Raw genomic sequence first — 16,120 nt, forward strand, 5'->3', positions numbered from 1 at the left:
CTGCTTGTTTCAGCAATGAAAAAAACACAACTAGCTCATCAACTTGCTTCCGCTCAGTCTCATAATTTTTTACTAGTAGATCAGTATCTAAATCTTCAGAATCCAGGATAGAGGGGCTAGCAGGACCAGCGATATCTTCGCTATAGAGTGTTTCAAAATGGCTGACCCAGTCCTGAGGTAGGATATTATTCTCTGACCTTATTATATTCGTTCTTGCTCATTGGCATTCATATGACAAAAAGCTACCTTATTCCCAGACCAGACAGCATCCAAGATGTCACCCCAAATGGATGTATCCTATACCGCTTTGCCCTGTTCTTGGACTGCTGTGTACTTGGTTCTAGCAGTCTAGATTTCAGGTACAGGACTACTTTTATAAGCTTTTATTAGATGGATCTTGGGTATTCTATAGACTTTATCGTAACATGTGGGATTAGTGGGTGGCAAGGTACTCTGCCCGGAGAAGAAGGAATTTTTCAGTGTCTCAAGAGTACTTGTATGAGATTCCAAACAATGTGTGGAGAGGAATCAGGATTGCCAAATATGAACAAATGTGGCCCTAAATGATGATACAGTTTAGCACGTGTGCCCTCATAATTGGCTATTCAATGCCATCTCACATTCCTACGGTTGTAAGTAAAAATTAAATCTCCACAAGGCAATATTGAACGAAAATTAAGGGAAATGGTCACTCCCCTATTGTTCTATGATTTCCATGTCAATAATGTTAGACCAGGAATACAAATACAAAAATATATAATCAATGTTGCTGCCATAGATGATATGGCATCTACCATAGATGATATACATGGGCCTAATGGTTGAGGTATACCCCACAAATGGTCTTCATTGCCAGAAATGTCCCTCAGTAGAGTTGAAGGCTCAGATCTTATTTTAAAATCCCCTCCCACAAAGACAGCCACTGTTTTACCAGCCCTTTTGATGCAGTCACTCAATATCAATCATGCTGGGTGCTCAGACGACTTTGGTACACTTCTACAATAGACATTATACCAGAAACGTTTTTACCCACTCCAAAATTAGACTTCTAACCTGAGTAGATTGGGGGAGTCAATAGTTAGTTGCGTCACGTGACAATCCAAGTTAACGCTGAATCATATGTCAAGTCCTCCTGATGGTCTGCTAGCCTGAGAACTTTTAGCTGGAGCTGGATGCGTGCAGAATCAATGCCTTCATTTCAGTGTCCGAAGGAATCCGAAAGACAAGAAATCATGAAACTTGTAAGTCAAAAATACCATCTCCATAGTAACTGCAAGTGACAATTGAGTCACCTCATCCAACCAAGTATGCCATGATACCCCATGTACCAGTGAACACCCTCAAGATCTTCTCTGCCCATATAATTAATTTTTTTTAAACTCCACTCCACAAAAACGACCTGCAGCATCATTAGAAAATAAGCAGGAATGAACAAAATGTACAGTGAATACAGATGTCTATTTATCCCTCTGATTTTAATTATGGTGCTTACAAAGTATTACTTCTTAAAATGTACTGCCAACAAAATTCCAGTAGTATCAGAGCTCAATTATATGTGATAAAATGAATGGTTTGTCAAGTGTGGTGCTTGCACCCCTTTCTGTACCTTTGCCTAATTTATTTACCTGCTGTATGTACACTGTGACTCAAAATCTAAGGGTGGGATATTATCTCAAACCTTGAGTGTATTATCACTGTAATACTTTGCGATTTAAGACCCTAATTGACTTGGGCACTTGTGTATAACAGTAATGTTTTTCAGTGGACCTATCCTTTGCCGCTTGGATGCTAGGTTTCCTTCTTCTATACCAGTCAGTCTAAAACCTTTATCCACTAGATGCTTTCATCCAAATCTTGGCCATTTTCTTGAAAGCTTTCTGAGTACTATGGCCATTAACTGGATTTTCGTATGAACTATTATTATAAAATCTTAGCCATAAAGGCTCTTTGTTTCAACACTGAGCAGATCATTTAGACGCCCTCACTAAATTCAGGTCCTTCTCTTCTAGGAGATTTGCTGGTGCATGGTCATCGCATAATTTATTCACCCTGTTTATCATTTGGAGTACTAGTTATAAATTCTTTTTGCGGCCATAGTTTCTAAATTTTTAGAAATTAGTGCTCGCATTTGTCAACTTTTAGGTGGTGATAAAGGCAGGTTCTAAAACAACAAGTGCTATTTTAATGCTAAAATTATATTTGCTGCATTTCTATAAATGTGTTTAAATATTCTGTGCCCTTTTGTAGCACTGCAATGGCCTTTTTTTAAGTTTGGAATATTCACAGAAAGTACTGCTGATGTGACAGAATGAGCACTTTCATTGGTAAGGCACCATCAACCTCACGCCAAGTCGGTCAATGGGACATCTGCTGAATTTTGGAGGATGGCTATCTTGGTTCCTCTTCCCAATAAACCCCTTTATATTTTAACTGCTTTGTATTGTTGGATATTACAGCTTTGGCATGAAGAGTTATATCTTGCCTTTGGTTATGAAACTTATGGGGGAACAAAGGGTACATTAGAGAGCTATTGGGTAACCTCTGTTTGTAAACAGCTGCATGTGGGTGTTGTGTTAGCTCGAGAATAGTGCATTAATCCTTCTCTGCCATTCCTATATTATCTATATTCCCAAAGTGTGCCAAAGGGCCGAAATTTAGGTTCCTGTGCTAGCTTTCTGTTATTGCAACCAGATATATTACACAATAACTGACATTCACTAAAAACCAGCCAGGACTATTGCCTTTGTCAATTGTTGCTAGCTGTTGGAGAGAAATGACTAATAACAATGATTTTGTTGTAAATAATGAATACTGAAAATGTTTCAATTCTGAAATTGTGACACCGTGAATCAAACATTACTGATGTCTATGGGAAGGGTAGGGGACTTTAGTATCTCACTGTTATGTGTTATGTTCTCTCTACGTTAGACATATACGCCTTTTTCCCAATCCATCTGCATATCTTACTCCTCATCTCTTTCTTCTTCTGAACCCTCTTTTCACTCTCACCTGAATGCAGTTCCTTGAATCTCCTTAACTCCACCACCCTCCAAAACACACAATGCACACACTCACTTGTAAGCACTTTATTTTATTATCTTTTACTTTTGCTTTGTCAATATTTGGACAACTGTGTACCTCTTTCACGTACATTTGCACAGAATCACAAATGCAACTGGAATGTATGACCATTGCTCTGTGCCCTCTGAAGATGTTCATGTATTCTGAACCCTTTCTGACCTACTGCCAGGCACTCTGAGAAACTCGCACTGCCTTCAGCTTCATCTCCGGACTTCTCAAGCAGGACCTGTTGTAAAAACCTGAAGTCAAGGGAGTTCAACATATGCACTGTACAACAGTAATATGGTGCACGAACAAAACATACAGAAGCATAATACCCTGGAAAAAGCAAACACTCTTAGGCAATACACAAATGTAAAATATAAACAGGGACTAGATTGCCGACATGATTTACCCCATAGGTTTTTTACATTCATTGTTCAGAAATTGATCTGTGTTTTTGCCGCTAAATGTTAAGGACTTGAATATAGGACCCCATGGGGTCCCGTTTCAATATCTGTTTTTAATTACCACAGACCCATAGCGAACCGTCCCACTTAAAGCCCGAATTAAAGGCCAACAAACTAGTTACAGAATATGGGGCCGCATGTATCAAAAATTAGTTTTGCAATCCTTAAACAGCGAATTTTAAGTAACCGTTGCTTAAGGAATGCAAAATGGTTTGTAAGAAAATAGCAATTACCTAATAGCGAATCCTAAAGATTTGTAATTGCTATGAGGTAATACTACTCCATCTGTTTCTATTTTGTTGCATTAGCTAATTTGTGATTACCTTATTGGTAATCGCAAATTAAATAATGCAAAACCTAAGGCTGCCCTGAAGCAACCCACCCCCCCCAAAAAAAAAGATTCACATGTAAGGTCACGGGGCATGTGTGCGCGGCATGGCACTTTGAAAAATGCACTGTTCAAAAAATTGCACATGGTTACCATCGATTTGGAGTCGATAGTAATAGCATTTCCTAAATACACAGTTTGCATTTAGAAAATGCCTGGTGTATGTGCTTACAGAATCGCACATTGCTATTCCCTATTTGCATTTCCAATTTTAGGTAATAGCAAAAAAATGTGATTACCTCAAATTGAGACTACAAAGCCCTTCATACATTGTGAAAGGCTAATTTACATTTGCAAGCAGACAAAATCACCGGTTGACACTGTTTGCGAATGCAAAATTGTTTGATACATGTGGCCCATGGTGTTCATTTTAGCCACGACTCTAACGCCGCCCCTATACTCACTGGCTCCGTCCCCAATGCGCTCAGGATCACAGTTCTCACCGTTTTTACATGCACTTCAACTGCTGCCTATAACTACGTCCCCTGAAGGTAGATCCCTTTGAGTATACATGTCATGGATAAAACAAAAGTAAACTCTCACACACAGTGTTTACATTACATGCTGCATAGAGACGAAGATATATCATCAAAGAGCAGCTCGAGACTGGCTCACGGCCGTGCACTTGTTCACATTACACTTACCTCACCGTGGTGAACACGCAATGCTTAAATAAAGCATGTTCGGGAGAGGAGCATGTAAAATATGCATACTGCTTACTTCTGTAGATGGGTGGAATGCGAGGCCAGGCCAGGAAAAATGTGTCCGGCTTATTGTTACTGTAACTTTACACTACTGTTTCTCACAGGCTGTTACTGTTTGTTGATATTCCGTATTACCATAGAGCCCCGAGAACGTATTTAAATAAACACGCTGGCCCTAAGTACATGACACGGTGCAAGTATAACAAGACCGATGTCAAAAGGTCCCGCCGTCCCAGAGAATGCTAATTAGGTTATTCACACGGCTGCGGCCATTTCAAACATGTGAAACATTTTCCCCTGTGGGGACGAGGGTGCCAGGCAGGGGCCTCCGCGCCACCCAGCCCCTTTGTGCAGAAAACTAAACAACTGCACAAAGGTCACAGGCAGCTCATGTGGGAACTGGGTAATTTAAACAGCTGCACAGAAGCTCGCTCTGCACAGCAGCCATTTTGTTGCTGAGGTTTTGCAACACATATGGCCCACGACTCATGGAACTTGCTTTGTGAGCAGTCGTTTCTTATTCCTCTGGTAAGAGCCCAGATTACATGTTGGGGCCAATTGATCAATAAATCAAGCAGCCTAGCGCTGCGAGAGGAGCTATACGGCGTCGCACCACGTGAAAGGTAAACAATTATGCAGCGTCATGTTTACAACCAGTGACCTCTTTAGGATTTCAGGGTCCCTGGGCCAAAAGTAACTTGGGGGCCTCTGTTCGAAATAGCTTTGAATTTATGTTCCAATGTTAGCTCTTTCATGCCCCCTTTGGCCAGGCCACTGACCATGCACAGGCACACTGGCCCAAATTCTAAATGTGTTTGCATCTAATATTCAGGGACACTGACGTGTGTTTTCTATATTATAATACAGTACAGCTCAATAATATTATCATTTCAAATAATCTTTGCTTATATCTCATTTATTTTATTTTTTAATAATCTTTGTTCATATATGAGGTCCTGTTTTGATCTAAAAGAAACTTTGTTTATGGATTTTGCATGGTGTTGAAAAACAAATATTTCTCTCCAAAATGTCTATTATAGACTCCCACACATCACCCTCATTCAAAATAAATTAAAGGAAAACGTTATTAAACAATCTGTTTTTAGAATTATTCAAGGTCAGCAGACCAACACTCTCTGAAAAAAAGAGCTGGCTCAATCAGGGGCCCCTTGAATGGCTGGGGCCCTGGGCCAGAGCCCACTTTGCCTATGCATTAAGACGTTTCTGTTTACAACACGTGGCTTGCTGATGCTGTAATTTGCAGGATCATAGTCAATGTGTCACGTGCCTTAGTTCAAGGAAGGAAATGGATGCCCTTGCTGTTATTAGAATTGACAAATACACCAATAAATAGGGTTTAGTGGACCCCTCAGGCCTCTCGGTGCCACTGCACCTATTGCACCAACGGAGGCTATGCCCCTGGTCATTGGCCATGCAAATGCTAATAACGTTATGCTTCTGGCAGAGACTTGTACTCGAGGCACACCTTCCAGTACAAATGCCTTTCCAGGGAAAAACACCTGATGGTCATTTGATTTGAATAGTGTCTGTAATTTTAGTGAAAATGACAGTGGGCCACAAGTATGAAACCATTTTGCATTCGCAAACGGTGAAAATCGCAAATTTCGGCCGTTTGTGAACACAAAATAGCCTAGCAAGATGTCTGAAAGGCTTTGGCAGTACATTTTAGGTCATCGCAATTTTTTGAGATGACCTAAATTGTGACCACAAATAGAGAATCGCAAATTATCTAAGGACACGTATTATGCATTTTCTAAATGTAAACGTGCAATTTTTGAAAATGCACAAAAAATATACTTTTTAAAGTGCCATGCTTTACATGTGCACAAATTGATTTTTTGGGTTGCTTCAGGGGGCCCTAGGCTCCCGGGCATCCCTGCTTTTACAATACCTAATTTGCGATTACCAATTAGGTAATCACAAATTAGATAGTGCAAAACCATTCACACCTATGGTCCTTATGGGCCTTTAGGGCCATAGTAATGAATGGAGTGGTATTACCTAATAGTGATTCCCTTATTGCGATTGTCACTCTAAAGGAATAGCTTTTAGGTAACCTCTATTTTCTTACATACCATTTTGCATTCCTTAAATAGCGATTACCTAAAATTCGCAAGTTTGGGAATGCAAAATAGATTTTTGATACATGTGGCCCAGCATTACTTGTTGATACATCATGGGACATTCTTTTGACCATTGTTTACATCTGACACTAGATTTCCATGCAAGGCACACATTGTGCTACTTTGCATGACTTTGCATGAAAAGCTAGGGCCAAGATTTACAAATATTTGATGTAATGCAGTGCAGCAACAAAGAGAGACAGGAAAAATGTGTCATATTTAGTAAAGTATGGGTAATTGTTTCTCACCCTCATCGCTGGGGCAATTTTGCTTCCACGCATCAATAGACACACTCTTTTTGCCACATTGCAAATGTGTATGCATTCTCTAAAGCATGCATTTTGTACTGGAAGGAGGGTGTGGGGGCGGGGCTTCCTGATGATAAACTACCCTTTAATGCTTATCCCACTTTGTGTGTTGTACAATGGACCACACATGCAAATTTGGAAAAATAAAGAGAATTGAAAACATTTGTCTGTGTTTCACTTGCCTTGAGGAGACATATTTTTGGTGCAAATGCCGGTCTGCGAATGCTAGTAGATAAGGATTTGTCAAACCCATGGTTGTTTGCATGAGAGTGCCCTGTGCCACACATTAAATGTCTCCTTGATGCAGCGTAGCACAAAGTAGAACATAGAGAGAAAATGTGCATTTCTTTGCTGTACTTTCCCATGCAAATCCTGGTTTGTGTTGGATAGTAAATTCCACCCCAACATTTTGCATTATGTTTCGTTCACTTTTGTGTTCCAAACCTGGCGCCAAGCTTTAGTAAATCTGGGCCTAGGGTGTTTGCATTTTTCCCAAGCCCTTAAGCCCTGCGATGCCAGCTTTGCATGACTTAACAGATCTTCGGTGCTTTACAATGCAATGGGATTGATCTCTAAATTTGCATCAATTTTCGGAGGGAAAACCCTTTTGCCCTTTAAAATTGAGTGACCTTACTGTATGCCCCACTTTAAGCAGCATGAACGCCTGCACTAAAGTTCAGAAAATATGGGCCATTTTGTGGGAAATCTGATGCGGTCATAAGACATTCAGAATTCCATTTAGTGCAGAGAATGCAATTACTGAGGTAGTACCACACTGTTATGGGTCTCCATCAATGGGTTGCGGAATATCTGCAGGAATCGGTGTTGCCAAAGGTTTTTCCCAGTTATATTCCAACAGGTTTTCACTGGAAATATGTGTCTGGAAAATATATCAGAATTGCAATTTTTCCATTCAACTCATAACTCATTTGGGCACAGGGGATGGGGAGGAGGGGGTGCAAGATGTTACACCCCCCTAATAAATGTATTCTATAGTAATAGTTGGGTACAGGTAGTTTAAGTTGGGTTTAGTGAGGTGTTTGTCAGATTCCAATTGGGATTTCTACACACACACACATGCACACCCACTCGCACGCACACACACGCACATACAAACTGTTATCTTACGAAATGTTGAGTTTTAAGTACCCCTCACAATCCTCACTCCTCTCCCTTCTTACTGCCCCTTAAGCCCCCCTCCTGCCGTGTTCCTCGTACAATTTATTTTTACTAGCATGATTATTGGGAAATATGAATCTTCCAACCCCCTACATCTTACTGACCAAGCTACAAAGTGAACACATCAGAAGTGCAATTTCCAGGAGCAAAAAACACCTTTTTGCCGAAAAACACGAAATCAAGTCAGTGGGTATTTCTGATGTTCTCGCAAAAGAATAGAATGCACCTTCTGCAGCGATTACCATAGGTCGGTGAGCACTGCGACCTCTGTGCGCATTTGAGTAATTCCCCCTTATTTACTTCAGAATTTACGGAGCGATACGTGTCACAATAAATGCATCATGCATCCTGATCTTGTTGGCTGCTTTAATTAAGGATGGGTCTTCTTACAAAGTCTGCTCGGTCACCGTTAAGGAAATTGCATTTCAAGCGCTTCCTGTGCAGGAGAGCAGCCCACTGGTTCGTTAGATTTCACTGCACTCTCTTAATTTCCTAAATGAAAGACAGCTCAATGAATCATTTTTTTCATGTTAAATTTCCCATGCATATAAATCCCGTTTATTTATTGTCTGAACTTCCCGCTAGAACCGCGTGCTGCTCAAGCTGTGGAAAATGGCAATCCCGGTACATCCGGTTACCGTTGCCTTCAGGGCACCTTCCAAATCTGATCTGCCCGAACCAAGAGCGCGCGCTTCTGAAAATTCATGTCACCTTCCAATGACTTACCTATGAAAGTGTACTGTCTCGGTGTAGAGCATCAATGCTGTGAACGAATAAGCTCTTTGCCCCATATTAGAAATTCATTTCAATTTGATATGTTCAATTTCAGGGGAAAGGTATTGTAACTAAATACCACAGAAAAAACACTTAAAATCTACCTGAAAAAGAAATACAATTAGCAATTGCCCAAATCAAATTTTCATATAGTTCGTTCCAATGTTAAACATCTCTAGGAGCACTAACACGATGTTGAAAGGCCTTGGATGCTGTAGCATCAGTGAACATATGACTTTTATTTATTTATTTATTTACATGTCTTTTTTTTGTTTTAGCATTTATAGAAAATAACCAGGGTGTCAAAGTGTTTTAACGGCAGTACATCTGGGTACACCGATAAAAAACACGAGTGCGGTAACAACAAGAACAACAAAAATGAAACTGTAAATCACATTGAGGTCAAGAGAAGGAACTATACCCAACATAAGCAAGACAGATTTGCTACAGAATACAAGGCTTGGATGGAGATGAGGGGATGGGTGCAGGGGTGGCGCTATCAATAGCACTACAACAAACAAATGATGGACGGAATGCTGACAATGCAGACATTCTCCCCCAGTCAAGAGATCTGGGTTAAATCCATTGTTCTTTTGCCCACTACGCCACCCCAGTTCAGACATGGCCATATGCAAATCAGTCTTGACCCTGTGCCTCATGGGAACAGTCCAGCCCGAACTGCCAAGCCATGTCTTCCCTGGACCGGAATCAAGCATCCTAGGACCGGTTTCTGGCTATCAGCCGTCATCAGCCAGGATAGCTTGACTCCAGTGGCGTAGTGAGCACGGGACCCACGTCTGGGCATACCCATCCCACTTAGGGCAAAAAGCGTTACAACAAACAAATGATGGACGGAATGCTGACAATGCAGACATTCTCCCCCAGTCAAGAGATCTGGGTTAAATCCATTGTTCTTTTGCCCACTACGCCACCCCAGTTCAGACATGGCCATATGCAAATCAGTCTTGACCCTGTGCCTCATGGGAACAGTCCAGCCCGAACTGCCAAGCCATGTCTTCCCTGGACCGGAATCAAGCATCCTAGGACCGGTTTCTGGCTATCAGCCGTCATCAGCCAGGATAGCTTGACTCCAGTGGCGTAGTGAGCACGGGACCCACGTCTGGGCATACCCATCCCACTTAGGGCAAAAAGCGTTACAACAAACAAATGATGGACGGAATGCTGACAATGCAGACATTCTCCCCCAGTCAAGAGATCTGGGTTAAATCCAATGTTCTTTTGCCCACTACGCCACCCCAGTTCAGACATGGCCATATGCAAATCAGTCTTGACCCTGTGCCTCATGGGAACAGTCCAGCCCGAACTGCCAAGCCATGTCTTCCCTGGACCGGAATCAAGCATCCTAGGACCGGTTTCTGGCTATCAGCCGTCATCAGCCAGGATAGCTTGACTCCAGTGGCGTAGTGAGCACGGGACCCACGTCTGGGCATACCCATCCCACTTAGGGCAAAAAGCGTTACAACAAACAAATGATGGACGGAATGCTGACAATGCAGACATTCTCCCCCAGTCAAGAGATCTGGGTTAAATCCATTGTTCTTTTGCCCACTACGCCACCCCAGTTCAGACATGGCCATATGCAAATCAGTCTTGACCCTGTGCCTCATGGGAACAGTCCAGCCCGAACTGCCAAGCCATGTCTTCCCTGGACCGGAATCAAGCATCCTAGGACCGGTTTCTGGCTATCAGCCGTCATCAGCCAGGATAGCTTGACTCCAGTGGCGTAGTGAGCACGGGACCCACGTCTGGGCATACCCATCCCACTTAGGGCAAAAAGCGTTACAACAAACAAATGATGGACGGAATGCTGACAATGCAGACATTCTCCCCCAGTCAAGAGATCTGGGTTAAATCCATTGTTCTTTTGCCCACTACGCCACCCCAGTTCAGACATGGCCATATGCAAATCAATCTTGACCCTGTGCCTCATGGGAACAGTCCAGCCCGAACTGCCAAGCCATGTCTTCCCTGGACCGGAATCAAGCATCCTAGGACCGGTTTCTGGCTATCAGCCGTCATCAGCCAGGATAGCTTGACTCCAGTGGCGTAGTGAGCACGGGACCCACGTCTGGGCATACCCATCCCACTTAGGGCAAAAAGCGTTACAACAAACAAATGATGGACGGAATGCTGACAATGCAGACATTCTCCCCCAGTCAAGAGATCTGGGTTAAATCCATTGTTCTTTTGCCCACTACGCCACCCCAGTTCAGACATGGCCATATGCAAATCAGTCTTGACCCTGTGCCTCATGGGAACAGTCCAGCCCGAACTGCCAAGCCATGTCTTCCCTGGACCGGAATCAAGCATCCTAGGACCGGTTTCTGGCTATCAGCCGTCATCAGCCAGGATAGCTTGACTCCAGTGGCGTAGTGAGCACGGGACCCACGTCTGGGCATACCCATCCCACTTAGGGCAAAAAGCGTTACAACAAACAAATGATGGACGGAATGCTGACAATGCAGACATTCTCCCCCAGTCAAGAGATCTGGGTTAAATCCATTGTTCTTTTGCCCACTACGCCACCCCAGTTCAGACATGGCCATATGCAAATCAGTCTTGACCCTGTGCCTCATGGGAACAGTCCAGCCCGAACTGCCAAGCCATGTCTTCCCTGGACCGGAATCAAGCATCCTAGGACCGGTTTCTGGCTATCAGCCGTCATCAGCCAGGATAGCTTGACTCCAGTGGCGTAGTGAGCACGGGACCCACGTCTGGGCATACCCATCCCACTTAGGGCAAAAAGCGTTAAAACAAACAAATGATGGACGGAATGCTGACAATGCAGACATTCTCCCCCAGTCAAGAGATCTGGGTTAAATCCAATGTTCTTTTGCCCACTACGCCACCCCAGTTCAGACATGGCCATATGCAAATCAGTCTTGACCCTGTGCCTCATGGGAACAGTCCAGCCCGAACTGCCAAGCCATGTCTTCCCTGGACCGGAATCAAGCATCCTAGGACCGGTTTCTGGCTATCAGCCATCATCAGCCAGGATAGCTTGACTCCAGTGGCGTAGTGAGCACGGGACCCACGTCTGGGCATACCCATCCCACTTAGGGCAAAAAGCGTTACAACAAACAAATGATGGACGGAATGCTGACAATGCAGACATTCTCCCCCAGTCAAGAGATCTGGGTTAAATCCATTGTTCTTTTGCCCACTACGCCACCCCAGTTCAGACATGGCCATATGCAAATCAGTCTTGACCCTGTGCCTCATGGGAACAGTCCAGCCCGAACTGCCAAGCCATGTCTTCCCTGGACCGGAATCAAGCATCCTAGGACCGGTTTCTGGCTATCAGCCGTCATCAGCCAGGATAGCTTGACTCCAGTGGCGTAGTGAGCACGGGACCCACGTCTGGGCATACCCATCCCACTTAGGGCAAAAAGCGTTACAACAAACAAATGATGGACGGAATGCTGACAATGCAGACATTCTCCCCCAGTCAAGAGATCTGGGTTAAATCCATTGTTCTTTTGCCCACTACGCCACCCCAGTTCAGACATGGCCATATGCAAATCAATCTTGACCCTGTGCCTCATGGGAACAGTCCAGCCCGAACTGCCAAGCCATGTCTTCCCTGGACCGGAATCAAGCATCCTAGGACCGGTTTCTGGCTATCAGCCGTCATCAGCCAGGATAGCTTGACTCCAGTGGCGTAGTGAGCACGGGACCCACGTCTGGGCATACCCATCCCACTTAGGGCAAAAAGCGTTACAACAAACAAATGATGGACGGAATGCTGACAATGCAGACATTCTCCCCCAGTCAAGAGATCTGGGTTAAATCCATTGTTCTTTTGCCCACTACGCCACCCCAGTTCAGACATGGCCATATGCAAATCAGTCTTGACCCTGTGCCTCATGGGAACAGTCCAGCCCGAACTGCCAAGCCATGTCTTCCCTGGACCGGAATCAAGCATCCTAGGACCGGTTTCTGGCTATCAGCCGTCATCAGCCAGGATAGCTTGACTCCAGTGGCGTAGTGAGCACGGGACCCACGTCTGGGCATACCCATCCCACTTAGGGCAAAAAGCGTTACAACAAACAAATGATGGACGGAATGCTGACAATGCAGACATTCTCCCCCAGTCAAGAGATCTGGGTTAAATCCATTGTTCTTTTGCCCACTACGCCACCCCAGTTCAGACATGGCCATATGCAAATCAGTCTTGACCCTGTGCCTCATGGGAACAGTCCAGCCCGAACTGCCAAGCCATGTCTTCCCTGGACCGGAATCAAGCATCCTAGGACCGGTTTCTGGCTATCAGCCGTCATCAGCCAGGATAGCTTGACTCCAGTGGCGTAGTGAGCACGGGACCCACGTCTGGGCATACCCATCCCACTTAGGGCAAAAAGCGTTACAACAAACAAATGATGGACGGAATGCTGACAATGCAGACATTCTCCCCCAGTCAAGAGATCTGGGTTAAATCCATTGTTCTTTTGCCCACTACGCCACCCCAGTTCAGACATGGCCATATGCAAATCAGTCTTGACCCTGTGCCTCATGGGAACAGTCCAGCCCGAACTGCCAAGCCATGTCTTCCCTGGACCGGAATCAAGCATCCTAGGACCGGTTTCTGGCTATCAGCCGTCATCAGCCAGGATAGCTTGACTCCAGTGGCGTAGTGAGCACGGGACCCACGTCTGGGCATACCCATCCCACTTAGGGCAAAAAGCGTTACAACAAACAAATGATGGACGGAATGCTGACAATGCAGACATTCTCCCCCAGTCAAGAGATCTGGGTTAAATCCATTGTTCTTTTGCCCACTACGCCACCCCAGTTCAGACATGGCCATATGCAAATCAGTCTTGACCCTGTGCCTCATGGGAACAGTCCAGCCCGAACTGCCAAGCCATGTCTTCCCTGGACCGGAATCAAGCATCCTAGGACCGGTTTCTGGCTATCAGCCGTCATCAGCCAGGATAGCTTGACTCCAGTGGCGTAGTGAGCACGGGACCCACGTCTGGGCATACCCATCCCACTTAGGGCAAAACGCGTTACAACAAACAAATGATGGACGGAATGCTGACAATGCAGACATTCTCCCCCAGTCAAGAGATCTGGGTTAAATCCATTGTTCTTTTGCCCACTACGCCACCCCAGTTCAGACATGGCCATATGCAAATCAGTCTTGACCCTGTGCCTCATGGGAACAGTCCAGCCCGAACTGCCAAGCCATGTCTTCCCTGGACCGGAATCAAGCATCCTAGGACCGGTTTCTGGCTATCAGCCGTCATCAGCCAGGATAGCTTGACTCCAGTGGCGTAGTGAGCACGGGACCCACGTCTGGGCATACCCATCCCACTTAGGGCAAAAAGCGTTACAACAAACAATTGATGGACGGAATGCTGACAATGCAGACATTCTCCCCCAGTCAAGAGATCTGGGTTAAATCCATTGTTCTTTTGCCCACTACGCCACCCCAGTTCAGACATGGCCATATGCAAATCAGTCTTGACCCTGTGCCTCATGGGAACAGTCCAGCCTGAACTGCCAAGCCATGTCTTCCCTGGACCGGAATCAAGCATCCTAGGACCGGTTTCTGGCTATCAGCCGTCATCAGCCAGGATAGCTTGACTCCAGTGGCGTAGTGAGCACGGGACCCACGTCTGGGCATACCCATCCCACTTAGGGCAAAAAGCGTTACAACAAACAAATGATGGATGGAATGCTGACAATGCAGACATTCTCCCCCAGTCAAGAGATCTGGGTTAAATCCATTGTTCTTTTGCCCACTACGCCACCCCAGTTCAGACATGGCCATATGCAAATCAGTCTTGACCCTGTGCCTCATGGGAACAGTCCAGCCCGAACTGCCAAGCCATGTCTTCCCTGGACCGGAATCAAGCATCCTAGGACCGGTTTCTGGCTATCAGCCGTCATCAGCCAGGATAGCTTGACTCCAGTGGCGTAGTGAGCACGGGACCCACGTCTGGGCATACCCATCCCACTTAGGGCAAAAAGCGTTACAACAAACAAATGATGGACGGAATGCTGACAATGCAGACGTGAGTCCCGTGCTCTCCATGCCACTGGAATCAAGCTATCCTGGCTGAAGAGGGGTGAAACCCCGAAACCGGTCCTAGGATGCTTGATTCCAGTCCAGGGAGGACCTGGCTTGGCAGTTCGGGCTGGACTGTTCCCATGAGGCACAGGGTCAAGACTGATTTGCATATGGCTGGGTTCAAACTGGAATGGCATGGTGAGCAAAAAAACGATGGATTTAGGCCCAGATCTCTGTACTGGGGTGAATGTATGACATTGTTCTGCATTCTGTCCATCAATTGTTGTTTTTGCATTTGTCACCCCGAGTGGGACGGGTATGCTCAGACGTGAGTCCCGTGCTCTCCATGCCACTGGAATCAAGCTATCCTGGCTGAAGAGGGGTGAAACCCCGAAACCGGTCCTAGGATGCTTGATTCCAGTCCAGGGAGGACCTGGCTTGGCAGTTCGGGCTGGACTGTTCCCATGAGGCCCAGGGTCAAGACTGATTTGCATATGGCTGGGTTCAAACTGGAATGGCATGGTGAGCAAAAAAACGATGGATTTAGGCCCAGATCTCTGTACTGGGGTGAATGTATGACATTGTTCTGCATTCTGTCCATCAATTGTTGTTTTTGCATTTGTCACCCCGAGTGGGACGGGTATGCTCAGACGTGAGTCCCGTGCTCTCCATGCCACTGGAATCAAGCTATCCTGGCTGAAGAGGGGTGAAACCCCGAAACCGGTCCTAGGATGCTTGATTCCAGTCCAGGGAGGACCTGGCTTGGCAGTTCGGGCTGGACTGTTCCCATGAGGCACAGGGTCAAGACTGATTTGCATATGGCTGGGTTCAAACTGGAATGGCATGGTGAGCAAAAAAACGATGGATTTAGGCCCAGATCTCTGTACTGGGGTGAATGTATGACATTGTTCTGCATTCTGTCCATCAATTGTTGTTTTTGCATTTGTCACCCCGAGTGGGACGGGTATGCTCAGACGTGAGTCCCGTGCTCTCCATGCCACTGGAATCAAGCTATCCTGGCTGAAGAGGGGTGAAACCCCGAAACCGGTCCTAGGA

This window comes from Triturus cristatus, chromosome 2_1 (assembly GCF_964204655.1).
Source record: "Triturus cristatus chromosome 2_1, aTriCri1.1, whole genome shotgun sequence".
In the NCBI taxonomy this organism is placed as follows: domain Eukaryota; kingdom Metazoa; phylum Chordata; class Amphibia; order Caudata; family Salamandridae; genus Triturus; species Triturus cristatus.